At 40.7% G+C, this 18,972-nt stretch overlaps 1 protein-coding gene across 1 annotated transcript in view; it reads left to right on the top strand.

Annotated features, from left to right (window-relative positions):
• Positions 1–18,972, top strand: part of TBC1D5 (TBC1 domain family member 5) — a 1,081,936-nt gene that overhangs the window by 68,959 nt on the left and 994,005 nt on the right. Inside the window, 2 exon segments of the mRNA XM_030202651.1 lie at positions 6,116–6,241; positions 16,380–16,476. The gene's annotated coding sequence lies outside the window, so the exon portion shown is untranslated.

Genomic DNA, 18,972 nt, shown 5'->3' with positions numbered 1-18,972 from the left:
GCAAGTCTTGACGCGGAAAAAGCTTTCGATAAAGTAGTCTGGCAATATTTGTTTTGGATTCTGAGGCGCTTCGGCATCCAGGGTGAATTCCTGGGGTGGATCCGAGCGTTATACAATAATCCAACAGCGCAGATTATTGTCAATGATTCTCTGACTGATGTGTTTCCCCTGGGTGGGGGAACCAGGCAGGGCTGCCCCTTGTCACCATTGTTATTTATACTCACCCTAGAGCCCCTGGCAGCGAAAATGCGGCAAGAGGTCACGTTGAAGGGAATAACAGTGGGAGGAGAGACTTATATAATCAACCTGTTTGCAGATGATATGCTGCTGTTGCTGGATGAGGCAACTCGTACGTTGCCACTGGCAATGACAATCATTCGGGCCTTTGGGGATTTTTCAGGTCTTAGCATAAACTTTGACAAGTCCGAAGCACTGCCAGTAAGTGAGCCTTGTATAAGTAGAGACTCACATTCCTTCCCACTCCGATGGGCCACCGAAGGTATTAAGTATTTAGGGATTTATATTAGTGCGAACCCGATGAGGGTATATAAAAAGAATGTCGTAGACCGGTTGGAAGAGGTTAAAAAGCTATGCCAGAGATGGAAAGAGCTCCCAGTGAATTTTTTGGGGCGAATAGCACTGGTCAAGATGGTGCTGCTTCCCAAATTACTTTATTCGTTACAGATGCTCCCCCTGTGGGTGAAGAATTCGGAAGAGCGTTTGTACAAAAGTATTATAGGCACATTTATCTGGCATGCTAAACGCCCCCGAATAGCCTTTGCTAAATTGACTAGAAATAACGGACAGGGGGGTCTACGACTTCCGGACTTGCGAGTCTATAATGTGGCAGCATTGATGCGATGGGTACACGAACTGATCTCGGAGAGGGGGTTCTTCGCCCCCCCGGGCTTCTGGGAAAGCTGGTGCAGGCCAAATGACCCTTTCGCTGTTTTAGAGTCCTGGGCAGTACAAGGGGCAAAAAAAAACAGTAGAAACCCCATATGTGGCAGCTCTTCAAAGGGCTTGGAGATGGTGGAGAGGGCAAGAGGGAGCGAGCGAGCGTGGGTGCTAGCCCGTTTCTGCCACTGATGGGAAATATAGCCTTCCCGGCGGGGTTGGGAACATCAGTTTTCAGTTTATGGAGAGACAAAGGTTGCAGATTTATAGGCCAGTTTAGGAAAGAAGGGGAGGACATATTCCCAACATTTGACACGGTCAGAAGTGAGCTACAGATCTCTGGCTCCCAGTTCTTTGCGTATTTGCAGGCACGAGACTACATAATGAGTGTGGAGCGCAGGAGCAAGGCCATAGTGCGTTTTACGCAACTTGATCACATTTTTTTGCAGACAACTCCGAATTACAACAAATTGACAGGCTGGTGTCAAATAATTAAGGAACGTCTGCGGGCGCCTCACATGACACCGCTAGCAGAAGCCTGGAGCAAAGATGTCGCAGAAGAGGTATCAGTGGAGAGACTGAGCGCCATTTTCCGAGGCCTGCGGAGGCTTACTCCGAATGCGTCACTGCAAGACACACAATATAGAATCCTATATAGGGTACACATTTGTAAAGCTAAAGGGAAAGCCCTGGGGATGTGGGATAGTGACATGTGTGAAAAATGTAGAGGGGCGGTGGGCACCTTTTTGCACTCATTCATGGAATGTCCAGCCCTACAGGCATTGTGGACTGGGGCACTTGGAATTTTAGAAGAGATTTTACAGCGCACAGTGGAATGGCAGTATTCAATTACATTAATGGGGTGTGGGCAGGCTCTTAGGGAGCAGGGACTGAAGGAGTCACACTGCAAATTTGTATTGACAGCAATGATCCTGCTTAAGAGATGCGTGTTGAAGCAGTGGGTGAGTCCGGAGCCCCCTTCCCTGGCAGCATGGAGAAATAGTATGGCTGAAATGGCCAATTGGGTGGCTATGCAATATAAAGCCTCAGCCTCCTTGTGTGCCCGTCAGTATCGAGACCTGTGGGGGAGAACAAGTACCTTCTTGCAGATGTCAAACTGCGGATCTGATTAAATGGAGATGTGTGCTGGTTAAGCAGCGAGAGGAAACAAGGGGGGAAGAGCGGGAGGAGGGAAAGTAGGGAGGGCAGGGGGAGGGGGGATTTTGTTGGGGAGGAAAGTTCAGGAAAATATCATGGAGGTCAACGGGCTGTAAGAGATATGGATATTGTGTATTTCTGTTGTATTGATGTTGCTTTTGTTGCCTGTATTTGACTCCATGAGACAATAAACATAATATAAAAAAAAAAAATCATGTGTGGTACCGGAGGACTGGAGTGTAGCCCATGTAATGCCGATATTTTAAAAAAGGTTCCAGCGGGGATCCGGGAAATTATAGACCAATAAGCCTGGCGTTGGTGCTGGGCAAAATGGTAGAGACTATTATAAATAACAAAATTACAGAGCATATTCAAAAGCATGGGTTAATGAGACAAAGCCAACATGGATTTAGTGAAGGGAAATCTTACCTTATCAATATTACATTTCTTTGAAGGGGTGAACAAACGTGGATAAAGGCAAGCCGGTTGATATCGTGTATCTGGATTTTCAAAAGTACCTCATTAAAGACTGCAGAAGAAATTGGAGAGTCATGGGATAACAGGTAGTGTCCTATTGTGGATTAAAAACTGGTTAAAGGATAGAAAACAGAGAGTAGGGTTAAATGGTCAGTATTCTCAATGGAAAAGGGTAGATAGTAGGGTCCCCCAGGAGTCGGTGCTGGGACCGCTGCTTTTTAACATATTTATAAATGATCTAGAGATGGGAGTAACTAGTGAGGTAATTAAATTTACTGGTGACACAAAGTTATTCAAATTTGTTAAATCGCGAGAGGATTGTGAAAAATTACAAGAGGACCTTACGAGTCTGGGAGACTGGACATCTAAATGGCAAATGACATTTAATGTGAGCATGTGCAAAGTGATGCATATGGGAAAGAGGAACCCGAACTATAGCTACGTAATGCAAGGTTCCAAGTTAGGAGTCACCGACCAAGAAAGGGATCTCGGCATCGTTGTTGATGATACGTTGAAACTCTCTGCTCAGTGTGCTGCGGCGGCTAAGAAGCAAATAGAATGTTAGATATTATTAGGAAAGGAATGGAAAACAAAAGTGAAGGGCGACAAAGGTGATAAAGGGGATGGGACGACTTCCCTATGAGGAAAGGCGGAAGCGTCTAGGGTTTTTGAGCTTGGAGAAAAGATGGCTGAGGGGAAATATGATAGAAGTCTATAAAATAATGAGTGAAGTAGAATGGGTAGGCGTGAATCGTTTGTTTACTCTTTCCAAAACTACTAAGACTAGGGGGCATGCAGTGAAGCTACAAAGTAGTAAATTTAATACGAATTGGAGAAAATTTTTCTTCACGCAATGTGTAATTAAGCTCTGGAATTCGTTGCCAGAGAATGTGGTAAAGACTTAGCGGAGTTTAAAAAAGGTCTGGATGGCTTCCTAAAGGAAAAGTCCATAGACCATTATTAAATTGACTTGGGGGAAATCCACTGCTTATTTCTGGGATAAGCAGCATAAAATATATTGAACTTTTTCGGGATCTTGCCAGGTATTTGTGACCTGGATTGGCCACTGTTTGAAACAGGATGCTGGGTTTGATGGACCTTTGATCTGTTTCAGTATGGCAATACTTATGTACTTTATGAAGAGATTCACCCAAGACAGTGGTTTTTACTATGATTCATACAGCTCCTTTTAGAGGTGGGATTTTGTAGATGTTGTGTGAGATGTGTCAATATTGTCTTCATAGGAGCCAACTTTTCAAAATGATCGGGGGTGGTGAATTTTTTTTTTTTTTTTTTACAGGTGGTGCATTCCCCCCTCCTCCCTCCCTCTTTCACCTCTCCCTCTCTCCCTCAGGGTCCCGGTGGCAGCAGTGAAAGGCGAGCAGGCTCGGCGCTTCAGGCTTCCCTTCGCTCATCTCAGCTCTGGTCCCGCCCTTGCAGAAACAGGAAATGAGAGCGGGACCAGAGCTGTGACGAAAGAAGGGAAGCCTGAAGTGCTGAGCCTGCTTGCCTTTCACTGCTGCAGCCGGGACCTCGAGGTAAGATGACTTTTAAAATTCTGGGCGGCATGCAGGAAGGCGAGGGTGGACCGGCGGAGGACTGTTGAGGGAGAAGAGGGCGAGCACTGGGCAGGTCGGGTTGGCGAATGGAACTTCCGGTTCCGACTTCCGGCGGGTGAAATATTGGGGGTGCTCGAGCACCCACGGAGTCGGCGCCTATGATTGTCTTTGCCTGAGTACTGTTCAGAATAGCAAGAGGGACCACACAAGATTAAGAAGGAATGATTGATCTTGCCAATCACAGGACTTCATGTTTCCAATCCATTATGTTGACTATGAAGCAATAAGCAATACATCTTAGGTACTGTAGAAGTTAAGCATTACTTGGCACCAGATTTATTGAAGGGGTTTTCTCATTTTCTGTTTATAGAAAAAAAATAGTTGTCTCTTCATTTGCTTCTTTTACAGCTTAAATGTGTGCATTTGTTATACCATGCAGTAGTTCATCTGGTTTTTCTACACACTGGAAGATTTTTAGTCTATCTTTGAAAGATAATATCTAAGGATTCTTGGTAGCTATTATTGTCCAGTTTGAAAGTTTGGTCAAAAACAAATTTTGATAACGCCCACAAAATGTCAAGTAACTTTTTTTTTTGTGATGCATTTTATGTTTGAAATAATCCCCCACTTTTCAATATTGTGTATTGTACAGGTGCATAAAAAGTCTGCAAAAAATCAGCTGCTTCTTCAATATATGCAATTTTGAAATAGTGCACCTTTTAGTGCAGACATACATTTAGTTCAAGGTGAAAATATGTACCTAAAATTGCTCAATCAAAACATGTACATAAAATTGCTCATGCAAAACTTGATGTGAGATTTTTGTCCAGTCCTTCATTCTGGCCCTTAGATGTAGAATCTGTTCCAAAAAGTGTGAGTAAAATAATCTATTATAATTTTCCTTAATATAGCACACCACAAGAATTTCAGTTTGTTTGAATTAAATTGTAGTGGATGTTAATCTAATAATTTTTGTTAGATGCAGTCTGAAAGTTTATGCGAGCACAGGAATTCCTTGACATTTTCCTGTATTAGCATTGGTTTTCAGTTGTATTATTCTAATTTCATTGGTACTGAGCTCAGGTGATAGAAGTTCTGTTATTTTCCTTATATTCATTGTGGTCTATAAGTTCTAGAAAAAAACATTCATAGAGTTAGATGTTAGTCCAGCATTTTGTTCTCAGGTTTCTTGTTCACATCTGAATTTGTGCAATTTACACAGATGTGCAGTAAATCTGTTCAAAATTCTGCTGCACGACTAATATTCCGCCAGTGTTGTTATGCTCATATTAGCCCTATCCTCAAATCACTTCACTGGCTTCTTATCCATTTCCGCATACAGTTCAAACTCCTCTTATTGACCTATAAGTGCATTCACTCTGCAGCTCCTCAGTACTTCTCCACTGTCATCTCTCCCTGCATTCCTCCCCGGGAACTCCGTTCACTGGGTAAATCTCTCTTATCTGCACCCTTCTCCTCCACTGCTAACTCCAGACTCCGTTCCTGTTATCTTGCTGCACCATGTGCCTAGAATAGACTTCCTGAGCTGGTACGTCAAGCTCCATCTCTAGCCGTCTTCAAATCTAAGCTAAAAGCCCACCTTTTTGATGCTGCTTTTAACTCCTAACCCTTATTCACTTTGTTCAGAGCCCTTATTTTATCATCCTCACTTTAATATTCCCTTATCTCTTGTTTGTTCTGTCTGTCTGTCCTAATTAGATTGTAAGCTCTGTTGAGCAGGGACTGTCTCTTCTTGTTCAAGTGTACAGCGCTGCTTATGTCTAGTAGCGCTTTAGAAATGATAAATAGTAGTAAATGTAAGATACAGACCTCTGCTTAAAAACATCCTACAGAAAACATTTGAAAAAGTATGTCATTGTTTTGTTCATAGCAGTGTTTGTGTCTCATTATTTTATGGCGTTATTAAATTGATTTTGCTATGTTAAGTATGATGTGGGGATCCACTAAGGAATAACATACCAGTTGAAGTAGCAGATTATCTCCATGATTTTGTTTTCTTGCAGCACCTCTAAAGGTTTAGAGAAAATATAGAAAACTGTGGAGAAGGCTGGAACTGTTAATGAAAGTATTCCTAAGTGAAGAAGTACATATATAGCTCCTGTCTATGTATTTGGAACAGTAAAGAAGAGGTAGAAAAACAAAACTATGGTGCATAACATTGTAAATGATTTATCAGGGAAAATACTAAAGTTGTAAAATTTGAAACTATATCTCTTTGCAGTGCAACTGATTTTATCAGTGACAATGAAGCGTATTTTTGTATAGTTGAGGCTGGTCTAGTTTATATGTGCATACGTTTTTTCTAAGTATCAGAATTTGCAAAGTCATATTAGTTTTGTAAGTTTATCATTTGTTTCAATGACTTATTGTTTAGGTTATTTTGTGGAATTATTTATTTGCTGATTTATTTATGTATTTCATTCTTTATTTGATTATTTAGTAAATTATTTATCTGATGAATTATTAATGTGTTTTCATGACATACTTTAAATTATTTATAACCTAATTTTGAGTTTATTGCTTTTTAGAAGCAGCATTATTACTGACTAGTTTTGATTTTTTCCCCTTGGTTCTTGAAAATTAAAGCTTTTGCTCTAAGGCAAAAGCTTGTCTATTGAAAAGTTACATAGTAAGTTAATGCAAAGCAATTTACAATTAACCTCAAAGTAATTTAGCTTAAATTTACAAGCACAAAAAATATATAATACACTATTCATTGACTTAACTGTGGAAGTTGTGCTCACTTTAGTTGTGTATTTGAAAATATCTGAATGAGCGTGTATAAACAGAATGATTGAAGACAGGCAAAAAGACAACATTTAAGATGTATCATAATTTGGACTGCAGAAATCTAAGGAAATTGAGATATTGATGTGCACTTAACAGGAGTGGAATGCATAGTACTCAGGGCTGCATAATAGTGAAAAGATCTAGAGGAATCTTAGGGTGCGCAGTGAAAGAATCATCACAATAAGAATGATCTCATCTGGAGTATCTTGGCCAGCTGCCCAAAAGATACAGACCAGTGTTTTCCAAGTCCAGTCCTGGAGTACCCCTTGCCAGTCAGGTTTTCAGGATATCCACAATGAATATGCATAAAAGATATTTGCATGTGATGGAGACAGTTCATGCAAATCAAGTTCATGTATGTTTATTGTGGATATCCTGAAAACCTGATTGGCAAGGGGTATTCCGGGACTGGTCTTGGGAAACACTGGTATAGACAGAGCAGCGACAATCCAGAATCGATGTACAGTGCTGGTGCAGAGCTTGCACCATAAGATCTATAAATAAGAAGGAACTTAAGGACTGAGAAATATGAGAACATTATTTAGCTGTGCAATTTCACACTTCTTACTTGAGCTTAATAGTAACTAAACAAAATACAGCTTCACAGAATAGGTAAAAACATAAGAAAAGTCATACTTGGTTAGACCAGTGGTTCATCTAGCCCAGTTTCCTGTTTCCAACAGCGGCTGATCCAGGCCACAAGTATCTGGCAGAAATGCAAATAGTAGCAACATTTTGTGCTTCCAATCCCAGGGCAAGCAGTGACTTCCCCGTGTCTATCTCAATAACAGACTATGGACTTTTCCTCCAGCAACTTGTCCAAAACCTTTTTTAAACCCAGATCCGCTAATCACCGTTAACACATCCTCCAACAGCAAGTTCCAGAGCTTAACTATTCTTTGAGTGAAAAAATATTTCGTCCTATTTGTTTTAAAAGTATTTCCATGTAATTTCAGTGAGTGTCCCTTAGTCTTTGTACTTTTTCAAAGAGTGAAAAATCGATTCATTTCTGCACTCAGGATTTTATAGACCTCGGTCCTTTCTCTCCTCAGCCGCCTCTTTTCCAAGCTGAAGAGCCCTTTTTATCATTTTGGTCACTCTTCTTTGAACCTTTTCTTTTATTTGTTATAATTTTTATTGACAAGAGAAATGCACACAGTACAATATAAATACACAAAGTACAATTTACAGCTACCTCAAAAGGAATTGTAACGCTAACATTGAACCTCTACGTCCACTTTCTCATCGTACATTACAGATAAAACAGCAACATTAGCATAACTGAGTAAGATAACTTGTCATCTGTTGCACCAATATCATGTGTGACTCGTAACCTCTTAAACCATTGATAACCTTGACCATGGACCAAACCAATCCCAGTCATGATCGCAAACTCAACATTCGTGTCTTGTGCTTATTTTTCCATTTCCCCCCCCTCTTCCTCCCCCCTTCCTATGACCCCCCACCCGTCCCTCCCACTGCCCCCCCTTGAAGATCTACGAGTACTTATGCCTACCCTCTCAAACACCCCCTACAGGCACCATTGCACACCCAGAATTCTTTCCACCGTTCTGTTGCATCAAACACTCATAACTTCTCTTCCAGACCAGATGTCCCGCTGGCAGTCTATCTCTTTCCCCCTCAATTCCAATTGACACCCCTCCTTCCCATCCTGCCATCTGCTTCATAGCAGCGTGCCATTGGGCAGGAGGTGGAGGAGACCTGTCCACCCAGTGCTGCAATATGATTTTTTTAGCCAACACCAGGGATAGTAGTATAAACCGACTGTGCAAGGCAGAGACTCCCTGCCGGGTTAAGTCTGTATCAACCCTCATTAGTAAAATCCTGTGGTTTCACTCTAATTGCATTTCTATGACTTCCTCCAGGTGTGCCAATACCTATTTCCAGAAAATCTCCAGCGTCTTACACTCCAAGAAATAATGCACCAGTGCCCCCTTATGATTAACACATTTATCACAATCCTCTGACTCCCATAGACCCATTGATTTCCCTTTGCTCCTTGTTATATAGGCATGATGTAGGATTTTTAATTGGGTTTCATGACAGCTGACATTTTGGGTTATCTGGTACGCTATCCTGCTTATAATCAAAAGATAAAAACGCCTATATTGCGACCCAAATCAGGAGATGGGTGTCTTTCTCCTGTGGGCGCCCAAATCGGTATAATCACAAGCCGATTTTGGGCATTTCCAACTGCAATCCGTTGCGGAAACGGGTAAAGTTGACGGGGGCGTGCCGGAGGCGTGGTGAAGGCGGAACTGGGGCGTGGTTATCGGCTGAGGTGAGATGGGCGTCTTTAGCTGATAATTGAAAAAAAAAGGCGTTTTACCGCGATTTTGGGTCACTTTTTTTGGACCCTTTTTTTTCACGAACAAGTTTCAAAAAAGTGCCCCAACTGCCCAGATGACCACTGGAGGGAATCGGGGATGACCTCCCCGGACTCCCCCAGTGGTCACTAATCCTGTGACGCCTATCATGCTACCGTATCCCCTTGCACTCCACTTTTCAACTACACAGACCTCCATATTACGCAAAGCACTCTCCAGTCCCCCCCCCCCGTCTGCCTTCCCCCTTACCTCCCACCCGCCTCCCGTCCCTCCCCCCTGGCACACCCACCCCACCAGTCCCCAGTTCCCGCCATTCCATTCTGTCCAACCCTCACTCATACATTCACTCATCCACCCCCCCTACATACCAGCCCAAAATACTTATCAGTACCCATACAACCTCCCTCCCTCCCTCCCTCCTTAGTCCTCACCCTTCCGTTCCCGGTTAACTGTTTCATCCCAGCAACCAACCACACAAATCCACGAGCTTCCAACCCCCACCCCCCTGCACCCTTCTTATGTGCTCCCTCAATTCCTCCACAAAGTCTAACAGCACCCTGAGCTTACAAGAAACTGTCCCTCATGTGTAGGGCCTTCAGTCCCACTCATTTACTTGGTCGAACAACCCACTCCAGGGTCCTGTATAGCTAAAACTGTTGGTTACCAATCATGTCCCCCACAACAACTCTATCTGCGAACGTCCCCTTCCTAACCCCTCGTTCAATCTAGCAGAGCTGTTGCAAGTTATATTTGCCTGGGGTGAAGGACTTCTGTGCATACTGGAATCTCCACTGCATTCATGATCCCTCAGACTGTGTCCTCAATACATCCAGGGCGATGCTCGTCCTGTTTCAAACAGCTTTAAACCACGATACACATTTTCCAAAGTCCTTCTCAAGCAGGTGTATCTGTTAATTCAACCACAAGTTCAAATGTCCAAGCACTCTTCACTTTTCCTTAAATGCTCCAGACTGTGTTACCACACTCAAAGTCAACCTGTAGAATTATACCTCCTTCCTCTTACATCGAATTGCGTCCCCACCAACCGAAAATTCAGTTTCTCACATGTCTGCTCTTTGTTCTGGGTCTATCGGCAGTTTCCCCAAAAAGGCTTGCAGTTCCTCGACCTTTGTCAATGTGAAAGTTTTGTTATTGTAAGTTATCTTCACTCGAGCCGGGTACTGGAACGCAAATCTGATACCCTTCTCGTATAACCTAGTGCAGTATGGCACCAGCGTCTTCCGTTGCTCCATTACTCAAGCAGAGAAATCCTGGAATAGCAGTATCTTAGCGCCTGCATATTCTATGCCACGCAGTTTCTTAAATTTCTTTTATCAGAACATTTCCTAAACAAGTACAGTCACATCTGAAGAAACTCATACCAAACTAGCCTTCTGTGGGCACATTCTCCATGCTACCCAAAATCCACAAACCTGGAAACCCTGGCAGACCAATCATATCAGATATTGGCACACTCACGGAGGAAATATCTGGACTCATAGAGGGAATTCTGAAACCTCTCGTGCACAAAACAAACAGCTTCATACAAGATACCACAGACTTTCTGAATAAATTGAAAACTATCAAGCAATTACCACCTAGCACCCTTCTGGTCACGATGGATGTAGAATCACTATACAGCAACATCCTCCATGCGGATGGCATAGCTGCATGTGGGAGGTTCCTAGAAACATCAACACTGGACCATCAATACTCATCAGAAACTATTACAAAACAAATCAAATTTATTTGAACTCACAACTACTTCCGCTTTAACAATGATATCTATCTACAAATAATGGGCACTGCGATGGGCACCAGGACAGCACCCCAATATGCCAACCTCTTTATGGCTGAACTGGAAGAGACATTTCTAAATACATACCAGACGAAACCCCTAAAATACTACCGGTACATTGATGACATTTTTATGATTTGGACTGAGGGGGAAGAATCTCTAAAACAATTTTACAATTCCTTCAATACATACCATCCTACAATCGGATTCAAAATTGACTACTCCCCAGAAAAAGTCAATTTTTTGGACACCACAGTCTCAATCAGCGATGGCAATATACAAACATCTATATACAAGAAACCCACAGACAGATGCAGCTACCTCCACAACTCCAGCTTCCATCCTTCACATACAAAAAGATCCATTATTTACAGCCAAGCCACAAGATACCATCGAATCTGCTCTGACCCAGGGGACAGAGACAGACACCTAGAAATCCTGGCTGCATCTTTCAAACATAAAGGCTACAATCCCAAAATAATCTCCAAGAATATTGCCTCCTCCCTCAAAATACCCAGGGAAAATCTACTACAGTACAAAGATAAAAAAGCCACAGACAGAATCCCCCTTATAGTGACATACAACCCAGAGCTGGAAAAATTAAGAAGAATCATAAAAGATCTACAGCCTCTACTCCAGGAGGATGAATTACTGAAAGGGATATTCCCATCCCCACCAGTGCTAGCTTTCAGACAGCCACCAAACTTAAAACACAAGCTAATTAGAAGTAAGCTCCCAACACAGACTCAAAAAGAAGAGAATGGCACACATCCTTGCAATATATCCAGCTGCAAACTGTGCCAAAACATATCACAGGACCCCACAGTCATTCACAAAGGAAAAACATTCAACATAAAGGAATCCTTCACATGCTCATCTTCCAATGTGGTATACATTATCCAGTGTAAAAAATGTGACCAAGGATGCTATATTGGAGAAACAAGCCAGATGCTAAAAACAAGATTTAACTTACATAGACATCACATGAAAAACGCCATTGCCAGCCAGGATGCCACGCCTGTGGGGCAACACTTTACAAAAACAGAACACTGTACTAGTGATTTCATAGTAAGAATCCTGAAAGGTAAGTTTAAAACAATACAGGAACGTAAGACCTTTGAAGTCAAAATGATTAAATATTTTGACACCCACCAGAAAGGACTTAACAGAGATCTGGGCTTTCTAGCCCATTATAAGCCATAAAATTGTAAATTGTACTGCTTTGTTTGTCACTCTCCTGTCTCCATGCATATCCCCCTGTCTCACCCATCCACCTCCATCCCCACCCTGCTAGATTGTCACTGAAATGCTTTGATGTCTCACTTATATATACTGTCATCTACCAAGATTTGCTTATTTCCGATCTGACGAAGAAGGGCAACCTTCGAAAGCTAATCAAGAAATGTACTAAGTTATGTCCAATAAAAAAGGTATCATCTTATTTTCTTTTTCATGTTTTATTTTGTTTTATTTCTATTGATTACCTTTAAAAGTGGACTAACACGGCTACCACACCTCTCTACTTAAATTTCTCCAAAATTGTGGCCTTTATCATGCAATGCAGGAACCTCGCTATAATCAGCCTGGGTCTCCTGTTAGCCTCTGTCCTCGGGCTGACTCTGTGCACCCTTTCCACCTGGCCACGACAGGTTTCCGGGTCTATTCCTACTGCTTTCGGAGCCAGTTTTCAGTGAGGTCCTTCAGCTCAGAATCACCAACAGACTCAGGTACACCCACTGTTCGTATGTTATTTCTCTGTCCTCTGTTCTTGTGATCTTCCACCCGATCTTGGAGCAAACGCACTTGCGCTTCCAGTTCCCCAATACGGCCCTCTGCCGTCTGCGTGTGCTCCTCCTGTGAGGAGATGTGTTCTTCAGCTTCCTGGAGCCTGGCCGCATGAGAAGCTATGCATTCTTTGATCTCATCCATTCCATCGTGCAATTTTGCTAATTTATCATCAAGCAACTGCGACATGTGCCGGAGTGATATTTGCTCCATTTCCTCATGCGCCAGGGCCGGGCTCAAGGCCTGTGTTGACGGTTTTGATGTAGTAGGCGACGCCATTTTGGCTTTCGGCATGGTACCTCTCTCTTTTCCTGTTTTCGCCGATTTGATGGGCATACCGTATCACACACACTTCGGCGACCTGGCCTCCATGTTCGTAGGGCTATCAGCTCCGACCATTTCGAATCTTGGAACTTCTTAGGCGCTGTTGTTACCATCAAAAAGGTTTAAAAGAGCACAGGGGTGTGGAGCCGAGCTAATAGGCGTCCACTCCTTCTTCCAGCATCACGTGACCCCCCTCTTTGAACCTTTTCTAATTCTGCTGTATCTTTATTGAGATACGGCGACCGGAACTGAATGTAATACTTAAGGTGAGAGCACACTATGGAGCAATTCAGAGGCATTATAGCATTCTTATCCTTTATGACATTTCTTTCCTAATAATTCCTAGCATCCTGTTTGCTTTTTTGGCAGTGTCTGCACACTGGGCAAAAGATTTCAGCATATTGTCTTGAATGAGATCTATTTCTTGGTTGCTGACTCCCAAGGATGGACCCTAGCATCTATAATTCGGATGATTCTTTCCAATGTGCCATCACTTTGTATTTGTCCATATTAAATTTCATCTGCCATTTGGATGCCCAGTCTTCCAATTTCCAAAGGTCTTGCTGCAATTTTTCACAGTCCTCATGTGTTTTAACAACTTTGAATAGTTTTGTGTCGTCTGCAGATTTAATCACCTCACTTGTTCTGATTTCCAGATCATTTATAAATATGTTAAATAGCACCAGTCCCAATACACAGATCCCTGCAGCACTCCACTATTCACCCTCCTCCATTGAGAAAAATGGCCATTTAACCCTTCACTCTGTTTTCTGTCCAATAACCAATTTCTTATCCACACTAGAATATTGCCTCCTATCCCATGACTCTCAGGAGTCTCTCAAGAGGAACTTTGTTGAAAGCTTTCTGAAAATCTAGATATATTACATCAACTGGCTCACCTGTATCGACATGTTAATTCATGCCTTCAAAGAAATGAAGCAAATTGGTGAGGTAAGACTTTCCTGGGCTGAATCCATGCTGACTCTGTCTCATTAAACCATGTTTGTCTATGTGTTCCATAATTTTATTCTTTATAATAACTTCCATTGTTTTGCCCAGCACTGATGTCAGGCTTACCGGTCTGTAATTTTCTGTATCGCCCCTGGAACCCTTTTTAAAAATCAGTGCTATATTGGCCACCCTTCAATCTAAAGGTACTACTGATGATTTTAATGAGAGGTTACAGATTTCTAATAGCAAATCAGCAAATTCATGTTTGAGTTCTTTCAGTACCCTAGGGTGCATACCATCTGGTTCAGTTGATTTGCTACTCTTTAATTTGTTGGTGTGGGTCAGTAAGTCTTCTAGATTCACAGAGACTTCTTTTAGCTCCTCCGCATCATCACCCTTGAAAACTATTTCTGGTACAGGTAAATCTCTTATATCTTCTTCTGTAAAGACCGAAACAAAGAATTTATTCAGTCTCTCCACTATAGCTTTGTCTTCACTGAATGTGTCTTTTGCTTCTTCATGATCTAATAGTCCCATGAATTTCCTCATGGATTTTCAGCTTCTCATGTATCTGAAAAAGTTGTTACTGTGAGTTTTTTTTGTCTCTGCATCAAGTTTCTCTTCATATTCTCTTTTAGCTTTCTTTATCAATGGTTTGCACCTAACTTGCCAGTGCTTATGTTGCTTCTTATTTTCTTCATTCAGGTCATTTTTCCACTCTTTGAAGGATGTTCTTTTGGTTCTAATAGCCTCCTTCACTTCACCTTTTAACCATGCTGGCTTTCGTTTACTCTTCTTTCCACCTTTGTAAATATGTGGAATGCATCTGGTCTGGGCTTCCAAGATGGTATTTTTAAACAACGTCCATGAAGTCCTAACCTTTGCAGCCAATCCTCTTAACTTCTTTTTAACTATTTTCCTCATTTTTTCATAGTCACCTATTCTAAAATTAAATGCTGATGGAGGTGTGGAGCACATTCCCAGTGGAGGTGATGAAATCAAAACCAATATTAGGATTGAAAGATATTGGTCAGGTAAAGAATAGTTGGAAAGGGAAAGTGACAGTAACACACCAAAGCTTGAGGGGATAATTATGGTGCGTTATGGCATAATGCACGTTATTTGCCCCTTAATGTGCTTTAAAAGGCAATAGCATGTGTTACTATAACACAAGTCTATATTAGGTACCACAGGATACATAATAATGAGATGTAAAGCATGGAAAATGCATGTAAAATATCTCATTATGTAAATTAAATTACACAACAAGCCACACTATTCCTAGAAGAATGCCAGCAAACTGATTAAACCACAATCTATCTGTACCATGTGGCTCTTGCAGCATATCAGTATGATCCTTGAAATCCTGTGCTGTTGTCAAGTCTTGCAAGATCAGCACAGGACTTTCTTGTTTTATTCTGATTGCACACTGCAAAAGCCATGCAGTGTAGAAAAAACATGGTGCTAGCTGAGTTTCAACCAGGACTCCTCCTCCCTCATCTCAAGTTAAATTATGTGCCCCAGGGGAATTGTGTGCAGATTCTGCAATGTACAGTTGCACCAAATTTCCCTCAGGAGTAGATAAAGTCCGTCACAAACATTTTGGGAAAGATAAAGTAATTTATAAACCTGTATTAAAAAAATGTCAAAACTTATTTGGTATGTCCTATAACCATATTTTGGCTTTTCCTTACTGTCTGTTTATGCTATGTCCAGTTTGCTCTCCTCAAACAGTTATCTGTGATATAGACTAGCAGCCAGCAGTATACTATTTAACCAAGACAAATAGTTTATAAATTCATGAGTAAAAATGTTTTCCCCTGTATTGATGTATAATTCCATTTCTTAAAATGGAGTGGGTTACTTTTTCAGAAGAAAAATAAATAACTGCCTTATTCAAATATAAATGCACTGCATAAAAAAGATTTAGGAATTGACGTGGATAAAATAGGCCAGTCAGATTGGCTGATATAGCAGTTTCTAGCACATAGATCCAGCATGAGACATGCATCTCAGGCATAAATGTCTAAATTGACTTCATAGTACCTAAAATAACAAGCTTTATGTGACATATTTTGGACTTATCTGAAATTCATAACACAGTTTCTTTTGAAATACAGATTTATTTTGTAATTAACAATCTTTTAATGTTATTGTAAAAGGTGGGTAGAAATGGTGACAAGTACAAAAGAATTTATTAACAAATATTAAAATATGGAACAAATGTGTGAAACTAACACATTTTCTGTTAATTTATTGCAACGTTTACAGAATTGAATGCGAAACCCTGGTGTGAGTATATATTTGGGAGCAGGCTGTGCCTTACAAACAACCAGAGTCCTGTGGGAAGTAGCAGCTGTTAGCAAAGGTAACTGTTTGTTTCTAAATAACCAAAAAGAAACCTTGTGAATGCATTAAATTTAAGTTGTAAGGATTGTCTTCATTAGTCTGGAGTTTGTGTCCTGTGCACTTTAAAATATTGGGATTGGACTAAATTGGCTTTGCCATACCACTATTCAACTATGCAGCACAAGCCTGATTAAATTATTCTTTTTCCTTTTACTGTTTGTGTTTGATTTTGATTAAAAGGCTCAGATCTGTTTTTTCACTTTTGTGGTCACAAAAATGTTTTAATTAGTTTAATGTCATTGATTTGAGCACCATCTTCAGTTGGAGGTTTGAATCTGCCTAGTGCATCAAAACTTTAACCAGAATTTATTCCCAAATCTCAGCTTGCTTATCATATATTACCACCTGGATATCCCACTACTATGTGTTCATTGTGGAAGAGCACTTACTGCACAAAAGGGTTGATTGATTCTTCTTACCACACTACGGGCCCCGTTTACTAAACCGCGCTAGTGATTCCCGGCACGACAAATGTGATGCAGCTCATTTAATTCATATGGGCTTTGTCGCATTTGCCGTACAGGCATCGCTAGGGCTTTTTAGTAAAAGGGGCCCTAAAGTTCTAATAGGAAGAAGCAGTGCTTTAAGACCTTTCAGTAAAAACTTCTCATGTTATTGTACGGATGTACAGTTGTTTGAAATGACATAGGAAATATCGGTAAAATATTATAAATCTGTAGTAGAGATCTTAGTGCAGTATGTATTTGGAAATTTCTTACAAATACTGTTAAAATATTAGAAACTTTTTTGTACGTGTAGTGTCATAAAATATTTTTTTGTTTGTTTATATAAATTTCTACTGCATGCTGATAAGAAATATCAGTGACAATTCCTATATTTTGTGTCACTTTGAAACAAAATAGCAGAAAAAAGACAGCCAAAAGTTAGTGCATGAAAATGAAAGAAGCAAAAAAAAGAAAGTATTTGCAAATAACTTCAACAGAAAACAAAATAGGCTCCAGATCAAATGAAGTAAAAGGGCAGTGAAGCAAAAGAAACAAAACAAACCATTTTTTCTTTTTTTTTTCTTTTATTTTATTTATCATTTTACTTAATTACATTCACATTTATCACATAAATGTAAGGAAATACAGAAATTAATATAAAAAGGAAAACATTTTCTCTGAACAATATATATTTACATAATTGCCCACAATTGGAAGATCCAAGATCAGGAAAACAATCTTAAAGAAAATAAGAAAAACTCAAAATGGTTAATCTTACACTTCACATTTTCTGAGGGAGGAAGGTTAATCGGTTATTGCAGCCGGTACAGTGGTAACTGAAGGAAGTTGCTGCAGAGGATTCTTCATCTGTTTCCACAAACTCTTATAATTTCTTAGGTTCAAACAAATAAGTAATAAGGAAATAAAACACAAGGGAATCGCGCTAGGAAGGTCCCACCTAGGGCAATGATTCCTGGCTTAAAAGCCAAGACCTCACACCTCCCAGTCTGCGATTCCCTTGATGTGTCAGGAAATATATGCATCTTTGAACCCAAAAAACTATCAACCATGTATCGGAAATACAATTTCAAAACATTGTTCCTATCTAAATCAAAAACGAAAGTCACTAATAATAACTCTATCTATAACTTCTGAATTTTCCAAAATATCAGTTAAACTTACATCTCTTTTCTCTGATAAAGAAGATTTTAAAGAAAATATAATTTTAGTCACCAAAAGGTGGCTATCAGAAGGTATTAGCAAAGTATCAGAGAAATATTTCTTCAAGAATTCAGTAGCTGATATATAGGATATTATAGGTAAATTTATCATTCTCAAGTTAGTTTCCCTTAATTGGTTCTCCAGAAATTCCAATTTTTACAAGAAAGATAACTATTCTTCATTACCAAATTATCTGATTTTCATAGAGAAGCCATTTCTGTAATCAAAGTCTCTATTTTTATATCTTGGAGTTCCACTTTGTTAGATAAGTATTAATATAAATTCTTTAACTCACATAGTGAAAAATTTTAAACATCTGAAGAAGAGAGTTATTCACATTCTGCTGCAGTTCCTATAGTACGTCCATTATGACATTATTGGCTTCACCAAGTCCAATTTCTCAACAGAAACCGCTCCAGATATCTTCGGGGAGAAGAGCTCACTCTCCAATCCCCCAGTTGGTTTATTATCAGAGTCGATGCTGCGCCAGGACCTCGGGTCACATGAAAATCCTAATCCACTGTGGGCGTTTCCATTATTGACCTCCATAGCGAAGCATTACTATTTCCGGGTCTTAGAGGGGTCGTGCCAACAGGGGGACTCAAAGTCACTCCCTCCACTGAGATTCGGCAATAAAGCCTTGCTGTTCCCCGAAGCAAGAACCGATATCCCCGACGTTATGACCCCGAATCTCTCCAAAATAGACTGAGAAGTAGTGGGAACCCCAGCCGTGTTCGAGGTGGACAGCACCACGGCTTTGCCTTTTCTCTTCCCCCATTCTCTGGGGA

This window comes from Microcaecilia unicolor, chromosome 1, assembly GCF_901765095.1.
Source record: "Microcaecilia unicolor chromosome 1, aMicUni1.1, whole genome shotgun sequence".
NCBI lineage: Eukaryota > Metazoa > Chordata > Amphibia > Gymnophiona > Siphonopidae > Microcaecilia > Microcaecilia unicolor.
This window is presented reverse-complemented; position numbering and strand designations above follow the sequence as displayed.